The sequence below is a fragment of the Prionailurus viverrinus genome, chromosome D2, assembly GCF_022837055.1.
Source record: "Prionailurus viverrinus isolate Anna chromosome D2, UM_Priviv_1.0, whole genome shotgun sequence".
In the NCBI taxonomy this organism is placed as follows: Eukaryota; Metazoa; Chordata; class Mammalia; order Carnivora; family Felidae; genus Prionailurus; species Prionailurus viverrinus.
Window position 1 is genome coordinate 20,309,040 of NC_062571.1, and position 13,816 is coordinate 20,322,855.

The window sequence follows — 13,816 nt, forward strand, 5'->3', positions numbered from 1 at the left end:
GAAGAGGTACTTGGGTGGCTCAGTTTGTTAAGCAACTGGTTTCAACTCAGGTGATGATGTCACAGCTCGTGAGTTCAAGCCCTGCATCAGGCTCTGTACTGAGAGCACAGAGCCTGGAGCCTGCTTTAGATTCTGTGTCTCTCTCTCTTTGCCCTCCCCCATTAACACTCTGTCTCTTTCAAAAATAAACATCACAAAAATTAAAACCAGGCAGCAGACTACACATTATTTTCAAGTGCACATGGGATATTCTCCAGAATAGATTACATACTAGATCACAAATCAGGCCTCAGCAAGTACAAAAAGATTGAAATCATACCATATATTTTTTTCTGACCACAATGTTATGAAACTTGAAGTCAACCACGAGAAAAAATTTGGAAAGATCACAAATACATGGAGGATATACAACATTCTATTAAATAAGTGGGTTTACAAGGAAATAAAAAATGAAATTAAATAATACATGGAAACAAATGAAAATGATAGCACAACAGTCCAAAACCTTTGGGTTGTAGCAAAAGTAATCAATAAAGGGAATTTTATAACAATTCAGGCCGACCTCATGAACCAAAAAAAAAAATCTCAAACAAAATAAATCACACCTAAAGAAGCTAGAAAATAACTGATGAAACAAAAGCCAGCAGAAAAGGGGAAGTAGTAAACGTTAGGGCAGAAATAAATGATATACAAACTAAACAGAACAGATTAATGAAATCATGATCTGGTTATTTGAAAAAACAATACTGAAAAACCTCTACCTAGACCTATGAAAAAGAAAAGGGAAATGTCCCAAATAAAATCACAAATGAGAGAGGTGAAATAACACCACAGAAATACAATTATAAGACGATATTTAAAAAACTATATGCCAACAAACTGGATGACCTAGAAGAAATGGATAAATTCTGAAAAATTTAAATTACCAAAACTGAAACAGGAAGAAGATTTGAACAGACCAGTAACCAGCAAAGAAATTGAATCAGTAGTAGTCAAAAAAAAATCCCAAAAAACATAAATCCAGTATCAGACAGCTTCACAGGTGAATTCTACCAAATATTTAAAGGAGTTAAACCTATTTTTGCAAAAATTTCAAAAAAATAGAAAAGAAATAAACCCAAATTCATTTTGCAAGACCAACATCACTGTGATACCAAAATAAGATACCACAAAACAAGAGAACCACAGGCCAATTTTCCTGATGAATATGGATGCAAAATTCTGAACAAACTACTAGTAAATCAAATCCAAAAACACATTAAAAGAAATTATTCACCATGATCAAGTGGGATTTATTCTTGTGTGGCAAGAGTTGTTTAATACTGGTAAATCAATTACAATAATACATCATATTAACAAGAGAAAATATAAGAACCATATGATCATTTCAATAAATGATAAACACCCTCAGCAAATTAAGGATAGAATAAACATACTTCAACTAATAGAAATCATTGTTATTGCCATTAAATTATAAAAGAAAAAGGTAGAATTCTCTCATAAAGGAATTTCATTTGGCCACATGCCTAAAAAACACCCATCTCCCATGATGCCATTAATAAAGCTATCAACTGCAGCACAAAATTTAACATTTTATGGCCTAATTTGATATTTTTGCACAGCACTGTAGAACTATGTTTCAATCATGTAATCTTCCCAAAAATTCTATGAGGTAGATATGTTGGAAGAGGTTATCGGGAGGAGATGACCACTGGTTGACCCACAAGCTGGAGCTGGACCCACAAGCTGCATACTATTTTTGCACTAGCAGCCATTTCAAGGATGTAGCCTTGAAAGAGTAGTATTGTTGAGGGCTGTGGCCTGAATATATGACTAAATCTATTTAAGACCTCTATGTAAACCTAAGATTCTGGCAGGCAGGTGCAGAGATCTACTTGTCTCACAAATATCGTAAGTTCTCTTGCTTATTAAACCCTGCCACCCAGAAATTCGTTGTGGTTTGCCTCCACTGTACAGGGACATTTCAAATTTCAACTGGGAAACTTGGTTGCAAAGCAAGATACTACTATTCTCATTTTGAAGTGGATATAAGGCAGGAACAGGTTCAGTATGATTACATAGCCAGGAAGTAATGAAACCAAGAACATTTGTGCCTCTTAGCATATCACATTTGACCTTTATCTCCAAGATATCTACTTCTAGATCCCTCCCATTATTGTGCCTTGGTATTGTCTTTTGTGGTCAAAATTGAAAGGCAAAAACATCCTGCCCTATCCTTTTTATAGCACAACAGAGCTTTTACATGTTGTAATCATAGAAAATTTCAAGCCATTTCTTAAACAGGAAGGCACAGAGTTACAGAGAGTGACTTACTCCATTGAGTGGTAAAGAAGCAGGAAAAATTAGTCTGTTGACAAAAATGTTAGACGTTCTCTTTAAAAATAACAATCTCTATCCACAACCAGTATTGCTTGTATTCAAGACATCAGACTCACCTCTATTCTAGTCTCTGGATTAGTTTCAAAGAGCTGATAGAGAAAATATGACACTATTAGAGAACCTTGGACCTTTTTTTTACCCTGAGATGTTCTGGCTATTAGCACCATTGATGCTCAAGAGGATCATGAGATATTCACTCCTTTTCTCTGTTGAAGCTCCTGGGAGACTTTCAAATAGACAACAGAGAGACCTCAATAGAATATACCCAAGTCACTTTCCAGCAACTCATTGTCAAAAGAGAAGTGAATCTGTTACCATTTGGAGGCACAGCCTAGAATTATGTAGTGTGGAATGAACTAATAGAAGAGATAAAAATGAAAATGAATGAGATGAAAAAATAGATAAACCTATCCATTCAGATTAAAAAGTCATGTCAGGAAACTACACACTCACTGAAAAGAGACTAAGCATATGCTTGCTGGGTAAATGCACACTTACTGAAGAAAGACTAACAATATGCCTGCTCTTCCTCCTCCTGCAGCCATCTGCCCCTCCTGCCCTCACTCTGGCTGCGCTCTGGGTGGTCTGGCAAAGGGTTAATTCATCAGGATGAAGTAGCTCAGCTAAAGATCTACAAGGTAAGTAGCTAATACCAGCCCTGGTAGGTGAACTCCCCTAGACTATTGGCCTCTAACCCCTGGACACTCTTTCTCCAGCAAGGTTACTTCTTGCAAACATAAAACTCAAACATGGTCAACCTAGTGTTTCCTGCTCCCCTGCCAAGTTCTCTGTCCTAGTTAGTTCAGGCTGCTATAGCAAAATACAACAGATTGGGTAGCTTGTTAAACAATGGAAGTTTACTTCTCACAGCTCTAGAGGCTGGAAATCCAAGTCAATATGCTAACATGATCATGTTCTGGCAAAGGTCTTCTTCCAAGTTGCAGACTGCTGACTCCTCACTGTGTTCTCATTCATGTGGTGGAAAGTGTCAGCTAGCACTGTGGGGTTTCTTTCATGTCACTAATCCCATTCATAAGGGCTCCTCCATGACCTAATCACTTTCCAAAAGCTCCACCTAACACCATCACCATGGGCATTAGGATTTCAAAATACGAATTTCAGAGGAAAATATTCAGACCACAGCACTCTCCATGTATATGTAAAGTTGCACCATGGCGGGATACTTGGAGAACTTTCCATGGTTCATCCAGTTGTGTCTACTAAGCATCACACACATGACAGTAAGCTGATCTTTTAAAAATTATATCCAATAACTCTCCCTTTATGCTTACCCTTGAAAGAGCAGACCTAGGCCGGCTGACTAGTGACTATGTCCCCGACATGGTCACAGAAAGAAGTTCCTGCTCAAACCTCAGAACAAACCTCCTCCCCTTAAGTAACTTACTTGATGCATTCTTAAGTCTGAGGTGGGAGGAAGGGGAGTGTGAGAGGCGTGGAAAGTGTGAGTAAAAGAGGGAAAGCTTCTCTCAGGTAGGGGCCAGAGGCAGGAGCCCTCAACCCTGTCCAAGTTTAGAATGACCTGGGAGCATTCTACCCTTCCCAAAACCAATTAATCAGAGTCTCTGGGGATGGTGTTTGGTGCTAGGTATTTATATTGCACAGCAAGGCTGATAGCCAGTGGTTAAAGGGTGACCAGTGAGAAAAGTTCTGTATACACTGAGGCCAAACATGTTAGAGATCCTCAGACACAGTGGTTCTTACTTCAGGTGCATCAGAATCTCTTGAAGACTTGTTCAAACACAGATTGTTGAACCCCACCTCCGGAGTTTCTGATTCAGTAGGTCTGTGACCACCATGTCCAACATTTGCATTTTTAACAAATTCCACGTGATGCTGATAATTGCTGATCTGGGACGACACTTTGGCAGCCAATCGGCTGAGTCCACAACCCTTCCCCAGCCAATCGGCTAAGGCCATGATCCCTGTAAAATCTTTGTGCCTTTGAAACTCACTCTCTAGTAGCTCATTGCTGCATCAGTGCAGGTAGGAGATCGAGCTCGAGCTAGCTTGAATAAAAGTTCCTTGCTTTTGCCTCGGACTCGGCTCACTGGTGGTCTTTTGGGATCACGAATTCTAGGCATAACACCCCTTGTGTCGCTGCCCTATGGCATGTTACCTATGTGACAAAACTCAAAACGAAGTAAATCTCCTTCCTTTATAGTATTTATTCCAAAATCTAAAAGTCAGCCTTAAGGATGAATTGTGGAAAGAAAAATAGTTTTTGCAGTGAGACAAAGCTGGGTGCGAGTCCTGGCCCTGGCAACATGAACTATGCATCCACAAGCCAACTACAAAATTTCTTATGGGAAACCGGAGTAAATAATTCTCACAGTATTCTGCAGGTTTTCATGAGTTTTATTGCATAACGGACTCTCTGGTGCCAAGCATAGACAAGAGACCCATGGAAGAGGGTAAGAAGGGAGGAGAGGCAGTGTTTGCTACATGGACTGGCAGAAGGGAGCTGGGACAGGGGAGGGATAGCTCGCCCGGCAAGGCAGAGCCTCTGAACTCTGGCTTGCAAAAGCGGAGGGGCCAGACTCCATGAGTTGTGACAGCCAGCAGGACTTAACATCTGGAAGTTTAAAAGTCAACAGCTCTGCTCTTGGAGACCAGGGAGGGTGAGAGGACGTCAAGAGGGAAAGTTGTTGAGTCCCAGAAGGACAAAGCTCAGCTCGGCAGGGGAACAAAGGTGCTGGGAAGCACCATTTCTCTCTCCCATCCTTCAGCCAAAATTCTAAAGGTATACAAGTTCTCTCACTGAACTTGCTTGCACTGCGCAAACGCCCAACACTGTGCTTCTGTGGATCCATCCCTCTGATGGGTCTGCCTCCCTCCCCCTGCTGCAGACCCCCTCCCAAAGGGACCACCAACAGCAAAACAAGCTAAGTCTGCCCCTCCCATCACTGTGCACCTTGGAGATCCACCCCAGCTAAAACACCCTTGGCCAGATCCCATCAAAACAGCACCACAAGCCTGGCAGTGTGCAAGCAGCACAGACAGGGGCCAAACCACTCCACAGTGAGTCCTGCCCCTGGTAGAGGGGGGAAGATAAGGTACACACCAGTCTGACTGTGGCCCCAGCAGTGGACTGGGGGCAATTGGTCTGATTGCGGCCTTGCCCACCAACACAAGTTACTCCAGACAGCACAGGGTAAGTGCCCTGCAGTTTGGAGCTACTGCAGGGACTACCCAAAATGATGAAACAGAAGAAATCTCCTCAAAAGAAACCCCAGGAAGTAGCGGCAGCTAACAAATTGATCAAAACCGATTTAAGCAATATAATGGAACAAGAACTTAGAATAATCGTCATAAAATTAATCACTGGGCTTGAAAAAGCATACAAGACAGCATAGAATCTATTGGTACAGAGATCAAGGGACTAAAAAATAGTCATGAGGAGCTAAAAAATGCTATATATGAAGTGAAAAATAAAATGTAGGCGGTCATAGCATGGATTGAAGAGGCAGAGGAGAGAATAGGTGAATTAGAAGATAAAATTATGGAAAAAGAGCTGAGAAAAAGAGATTAAAAAATCCAGAAATAGGGGGGAATTAGAGAACAAAGTGATGAAATCAAATGGAACAATATCCGTATCATAGGAATTCCAGAAGAAGAAGAAGAGAGGGAAAGAGGCTGAAGGTGTACTTGAACAAATCATAGCTGAGAATATCCCTGATCTGGGGAGGAAAAAGGAATTGAAATCCAAGAAGCACAGAGAACTCCCTTTAGACATAACTTGAATCAATCTCTGCATGACATATCATAGTGCAACTGGCAAAATACAAGGATAAAGAGAAAATTCTGAAATCAGCTAAGAATAAACTTGCTCTAATTTACAAAGGTAGACACATAAGAGTAGTAGCAGACCTCTCTATTGAAATTTGGCAGGGCAGAAAGGAATGGCAGGAAATCTTCAATGTGATGAACAGGAAAAATATACAGCCAAGAATCCTTTATCCAGCAAGTCTGTCATTCAGAATAGAAGGAGACATAAAATTTTCCAAAACAAAACTGAAGGAATTCATCACCACTAAACCAGCCCTACAAGAGATCCTAAGGGGGATTTTTGTGAGTGAAATATTTCAAGAACCACAAAGGACCAGAGACATCACTACAAGCATGAAACCTACAAACATCACAATGACTCTAAACCCATATCTTTCTATAAAACTGAATGTAAGTGGACTAAATGCTCCAAACAAAAGACAAGCTATCTTAATAGATAAAAAAAAAACAAGACCCATCTATTTTCTCTCTACAAGAGACTCTTTTTATACCTGAAGACACTTTCAGATTGAAAGTGAGGTGATGAAGAACTACCTATCATGCTACTGGAAGTCAAAAGAAACTTTATATGCCAACAAGCTGGACAACCTGGAAGAAATGGACAAATTCCTATACACCCACACACTTCCAAAACTGAAACAGGAAGAAATAAAAAACTTGAACAGACCCATAAGCAATGAAGAAATTGAATCATTTATCAAAAATCTCCCAACACATAAGAGTCCAGGACCAGATGGCTTCCCAGGGAAATTCCACCAGATATTTAAAACAGAGATAATAGCTATCCTTAAGCTGTTCCAAAAAATAGAAAGGTAATGAAAACTTCCAGTGTCACTCCCGAAGCCAGCATTACTTTGATTCCCAAACCAGACACAGACCCAACAAAAAAAGAGAACTACAGGCCAATATCCCTGATTGAATATGGGTGCAAAAATTGTCAATAAGATATGAGCAAATTGACTTCAACCGCATATAAAAAGAATTATTCACTATGACTGAATAGGATCCATTCTTGGACTGCAGGGCTGGTTCAACATTCTCAAATCAATCAATGTGATACATCTTATTAATAAAAGAAAAAAATAAGAACCACATGATCCTGTCATTCGATGCAGAAAAAGCATTTGACAAAATTCAGCATCCTTTCTGAACAAAACCCTTGAGAAAGTCGGGATAGAAAGAACATACTTAAACACCATAAAAGCCACTTATGAAAAGCCCACAGCTAATATCATCTTCAATGGGGAAAAATTGAGAATCTTCCCCCGAGATCAGAAACACTACAGGGATGTCCACTCTCACCGCTGTTGTTTAACATAGTGTTGGAAGTTATAGCATCAGCAATCAGACAATAGGAAACAGAAGGCATCAAAATTGACAAGATGATGTCAAGCTTTCACTTTTTGCAGATGACATATTATACATGGAAAACCTGACAGACTCCACCAAAATCTACTAGAATTGATACATGAATTCAGCAAAATTGCAGGATACAAAATTATTGTACAGAAATCAGTTGCAGTTTTTACACTAATAATGAAGCAGAAGAAAGAAAAATAAACTGATCCAATTCACAATTGCACCAAGAATCATAAAATACCTAGGAATAAACCTAACCAAAGATGTGAAAGATTTTATGTTGAAAACTATAGAAAGCTTATGAAGGAAATTGAAGAAGATATAAAGAAATGGAAACACGTTCCGTTCTCATGGATTGGAAGAATAAATATTGGTAAAATGTCAATACTGCCCAAAGTTATCTACACATTCATTGCAATCCAAATCAAAATTGCACCATCATTCTTCTTAAAGCTAGAGCAAGCAATCTTAAAATTTGTATGGAACCACAAAACACTCCGAATAGCCAAAGTAATATTGAAGAAGACCAAAGCAGGAGGCATCACAATCCCAGACTTTAGCCTTTACTACAAAGCTGTCATCATCAAGACAGCATGGCATTGGCACAAAAACAGACTTAGACCAATGAAATAGGAGAGAGACCCCAGATTTGGACCCACAAATGTATGGCCAACTAATCTTTGAAAAAGCAGGAAAGAACATCCAATGGAAAAAAGACAGTCTCTTTAACATAACAAGTGGTGCCTGGAGAACTGGACAGCAACATGCAGAAAAATGAAACTAGACCACTTTCTCACAGCATTCACAAAAATCAACTCAAAATGGATAAATGACCGGAATGTGAGACAGGAAACCATCAAAACCCTAGAGGAGGAACAGGAAAAAAACCTCTCTGACTTCAGCTGCAGCAATTTCTTACTTGACACCTCTCCAAAGGCAAAGGTATTAAAAGTAAAAATGAACTATTGGGACTTCATCAAGATAAAAGCTTCTTCACTGCAAAGGAAACCTCAACAAAAATAAAAGAAAACCAACAGAATGGGAAAAGATATTTGCAAATGGCCTATCGGACAAAGGGCTAGTGTCCAGAATCTATAAAGAACTCACCAAACTCCACACCCGAAAAACAATCCAGTGAAGAAATGGGCAGAAGACATGAATAAACACTTCTCTAAAGAAGGTATACAGATGGCCAACAGTCACATTAAAAGATGCTCACGGTCATTCTTGATCAAAACCACACTCAGATATCACCTCACGCTGGCTAAAATGAACAAATCAGTAGACTATAGATGCTGGTGAAGATAGGAAATGGGAAGCCTCTTGCACTGTTGGTGGGAATGCAAACTGGTGCAGCCACTCTGGAAAACAGTGTGGAGGTTTCTAAAAGAGTTAAAAATAGTTCTACCCTGTGACCCAACAATAGCACTGCTAGGAATTTACCCAAGAGACACAGGAGTGCTGAAGCATAGGGGCACTTGTACCCCAATGTTTATAGCAGCAATTTCAACAATAGCCAAATTAGGGAAAGAGCTTAAATGTCCAATTGATGAATGGATAAAGAAATTGTGGTTTATATATACAATGGTTTACTACATGGCAATGAGAAAGAATGAAATCTGGCCTTTTGTAGCAACGTGGATGCAACTGAAGAGTAATGCTAAGTAAAATAAGTGATACAGAGAAACACAGATACCATATGTTTTAACTCTTATGTGGATTATGAGAAACTTGACAGAAGACCGTGAGGGAAGGGGAGGGGGAAAAAAGAGAGGGAGGGAGCCAAACCATAAGAGACTAAAAAACTTAGAATAAACTGAAGGTTAATGGAGGGTGGGAGGGAGGGGAAAGTGGGTGATGGGCATTGTGGAGGGCACATTTGGGGATGAACACTGGGTGTTGTATGGAAACCAATTTGACAGTAAAATTAAAAATTATTTTTATTAAAAATTAGACTTCATAAAAATTTGTTTCCTCTCCATTTCTTTTTTCCCACTTCTACCATTTAACCTCTTTCTTTCCATACTTAAGAGACTTAATTTTGATTGAAATTTGGCTGTTTGCAGTCAAGTCATTTTCATCAGCTGCAGATTTATTACTATCAAGTTGCAAAGAAAAAATGCCACAGACTTTAAAAACAATTCATACTTTTTCTCAAAATATTCTCAGCAATGTCAGTAACATTTATTGAAAGACCCCATAGTGATTACCTTGAAAATTATACGCATTCTAAAAGTTCTGGTCTGTTGAAATAAAATTAGGTGTTTGACAATGGTCAATCTTGCCATGTTAAGCACCTATTCTCTTGAAGAAACCACTCTGCCCTGTGAGAACAAAAATAAACAATAAGCAGCCTTAGTTTTCCTCCCTGATACAAATATTTTGAGAATTAAAGTGAAAAAATGACACACCTGAAACCCTTTTAACTATCCAAAAAATAGGGGAAGTAATAGGAATATTTTAATCACAATGACAAACTCAACTGGCTTAAACAGAAACGTAAAGGAATTATTGACTGATGCAATTGAAGTCCAGGAATGGCTAGATCACATGCTCAAGTGTCATGTGTATGTGTGTGTACTCCATTTTAGCATGTTTTCTGTATCAGTTTCTTTTTCAGACAGGTCCTCCTTTATGCTAATAAGAGCCTCTGATTCATGTTCTCACAGTCCAGCAACTGTAGTAGAAAGAGAGCTTCTCTTTCCTGTTAGTTACAACAAAAATCCCAGATTGCATCTCAGCCCAGTAAGTACCGTGTAACTCTCCATGAACCAATTACTGAGGTCCACTAGATGGAATGTTATGATTGGTGAGACACAGCTCATACACTCTTCCCTGAAGTTGGGAGACTAGTTTCTATCTCATCTAATCACATGGACAGAAATAGTAAAATTAGGGTGGTGTTTCCTGAAGGAAAAAGAAATATATACTGAACGTGCAAAAACACTATAGAGTGTATTGGTTAAAATTTTTTTGGAATGTGGGTGCAAGAACAACCCAAAATTATAGTGGTTTAAACAAAAATAGAAGTTTATTTCTCTCCCACATTCAAGAATCCCAGTGGTGGTCTCATCAGAACTAAGATACTCCAAGGTGTAAGATATCCAGATCAATTACCTCGTCATTGCACCATATAGTTCCTCTGTTTTAAAGGTCACCTCATAGTCTAATATGGATGATGCAGCTCCAGCTATTACATCCTGGAAATTATGACCAAATGACAACACAGCCATTTGGTCGTGTCTAGCTAATATATGGCCTCGTGTCTTGGAATATACGGCCTTTGAGTTACCATGCACAAGCCAAAAATGGGTTAAAATACGTGGTTTTCAGATGAGAAAGATGAATAGTGGGGAAAATCTAAAAGTCCTTACTACACATATTTAAATAAACAAGTACAACATAAGGAATAAGTGCTAAGACAGTAAGATAATGATGGGTTTGGCTTTATATTTCTGGAACATTAAGCAGCTATAATTTTTGCTTATGATATTCCATGATTTAATAATTGTTTTATCTTTTTAAAAATTTTCACACTGAAAACAAAAAAAACCTTATTAAGCTCCTTGCATGCTGTGACAAAATTTTTAATATCTCTTCTGTATAAAGAACACAATCTCTGGTAAATGAATGAGCATTTGACAAATCAATTAATGGCTTAAATGAACACAGAGGAGAATATTTTCTTTATGGTAAAAGACTCCTTCCATTTGATTTTAAGCGACATAATTTCTTCTCACAGATTACTTCCAGTTATTTTTTAAGAAGCAGGATGACCCAGAGGTACCTGGGTAGCTCAGTTGGTCAAGTGTCAGACTCAAACTCATGAGTTTGAGGCCCACATTGGGCTCTCTGTTGTCCACGTGGAGCCTGCTTTGGATTTTCTGTCCCTTCTCTCTGCCCCTCCTTTGTTCATTCTCTCTCTCCCTCTCAAAAATAAACACTAAAAAAAAATTTGTTTTTTTTTAATGCCTCACCCAACTTTATGTGAAAAAAAGAAACTCTTCTTTCTTTAATGACCTGACTAATAGGAGAACAAATGGAAATAAAAAAGAAGGAAAGTACCACTGGCCAATACTCTGAAAGTGACTGGTTGGGTACCTATGACCCAGAAAGGATCACAAAAGAGACTGATATGATTCATTGCTATCATAACTAAGAGAAATAATAATGACAGCATTTATATTCATGCAGGGTCTCCTTTCAAGTTCATGATTCACCTACAAGACCTCAATTCTCATGCCACCTCCTATGAAAGCAGAGAATGAGGGCAACAAGGAGGTTATGGTCTTTGCTATGAGAGCTGTTTGTCAGAGTCCATTCAGTGAGTCAGTTCCTGGAAGGTGAGTTCAGTGCTTGGAGGTAGGGTCACTGGCTGGTTTAGCAACTTATCCACTATGCTGATTTTAGCATCTTGTTTCTCACTCTCCTCATAGGGAGTCCAGGACAGGTCATGCTGTAGCTTATAGGTACCAAGAAAGTTATGTGGACAATTTGTCCCCTATCCCTTTAGATAATAATAATAAATAGAAAACAGATATAAATAGGGGTGACACGGTGGCTCAGTTAAGCCTCCGACTTTGGCTCAGGTCATGATCTCGCAGTTCATAAATTTGAGCCCTGCTTCAGGTTCTGTGGTGACAGCTCAGAGCCTGAAGCCTGCTTCATATTCTGTGTCTCCCTCTCTCTCTCTGTCCCTCCCCCACTCATGCTCTGTCTCTCTCTCTCAAAAAATATATAGAAACAATTTTATAAAAATAGATATAAATATAAATTTATATTTATATAAATAAGAATATATAAGTATATTTATATATATGTTTATGTTTATATAAAATATATAAATAGAAAAATACTGCTGATTTCTCTCTAATTTATAAGGATAGTAAATATTGCCAGATTTTTTCCCCTCTATATCACAAGCTACATGGTGCAAGTCAGCATCTGTTCAAGCATCTTCCAATACCTTCCTGGCTTATTCTTTTTTTTCAATTTCTTTTAATGTTTATTCATTTTCTGAGAGAGAAAGACAGACTGTGAGCAGGGGAGGGGTAGAGATAGATGGGTACACAGAATCTGAAGCAGGCTCCAGGTTCTGAGCTGTCAGCACAGGGCCCAAGGTGGGGTCTAACTCACCAACCATGAGATCATGACCTGAGTGGTAGTTGCCAAACCGACTGAGCCCCCCGGGCGCTCCTGTTTATTCTTGTCAATATTGGATTTGCTCAGCTATGACCACCAGCTTGGTGTCATTTGTTTGGATGAATTCATCTGCCTTCTGCACATGGTCTGCTAGTGCTAGAAGCACTAGCACTAGCTAGGAGAGTGTAGTGGGGGCTCACCAGGGCCAGGCCACTGGGGTTGGTGTGAGCTCCACCAGTGCCCCTGTCACCGGCTGAACTATTTGTTTTGGGGGACTCCCTCCATCTGCCCCAACATTGCAGCATCCTCCATTATAACACATGATCCTCCTGATCACTCCAGCAGCACGAAGCAGAAGACCAAGCCCAATTTCTTTATTCAGAAATATAGTATCCAAACTTCAAGGCAAAATCTTAAGATTCTGTTAAACACTGAAAAACTCAAAAGCTCTATTGAAATCTATGATTCATGATAGATAGAAGAAACCAGGAAAATAACAAATGGGGAGAAAAGTTAAAGCCAGGAGAGGGAGAATTTTGACACAAGACAAAAAGCTGTTACTCTTCAGCGACCAGTATTAGGATCCCAGATCATTGAAATCACCTCAGAATTCATCATTTCAACACAACTGAACAGGTTAAATACCACTTTCGGTTATAACTTCCTCTCCATTTTCCCCCCACCCCATTCAAAGAAATGTATAAACATGACTAAAATTTACATTTGTTCAGAAACATACACAAAAGGGAGGAGAATATAGGAAGGGGCATCACTTTCTTTTTTTTCTTTTTTTTTTTTTTACATTTATTTTTGAGAGACACAGAGAGAGAGCGTGAACAAGGGAGGGGTAGAGAGAGAGGGAGACACAGAATCAGAAGCAGGCTCCAGGTTCTGAGCTGTCAGCACAGAGTCCAACACGGGGATCGAACCCACGAACCGTGAGATCATGACCTGAGCCAAAGTCAGAAGCTTAACCGACTGAGCCACCCAGGTACCCCAACACTATTTTTTACTGGGGTGCCACTGACTGTCAGAGTCAATAACCAATACCAGGTAAGGGATTTATTATACCCTATGGTTGGATCTAATTGCAGCCATTAGAAATTAG

At 39.2% G+C, this 13,816-nt stretch overlaps 1 pseudogene; it reads right to left on the bottom strand.

Moving 5' to 3' along the window:
* Positions 1–11,887: 11,887 nt before the first annotated feature.
* Positions 11,888–13,030, bottom strand: LOC125147577 (uncharacterized protein C1orf50-like; annotated as a pseudogene).
* Between the last annotated feature and the right edge of the window lie 786 nt (positions 13,031–13,816).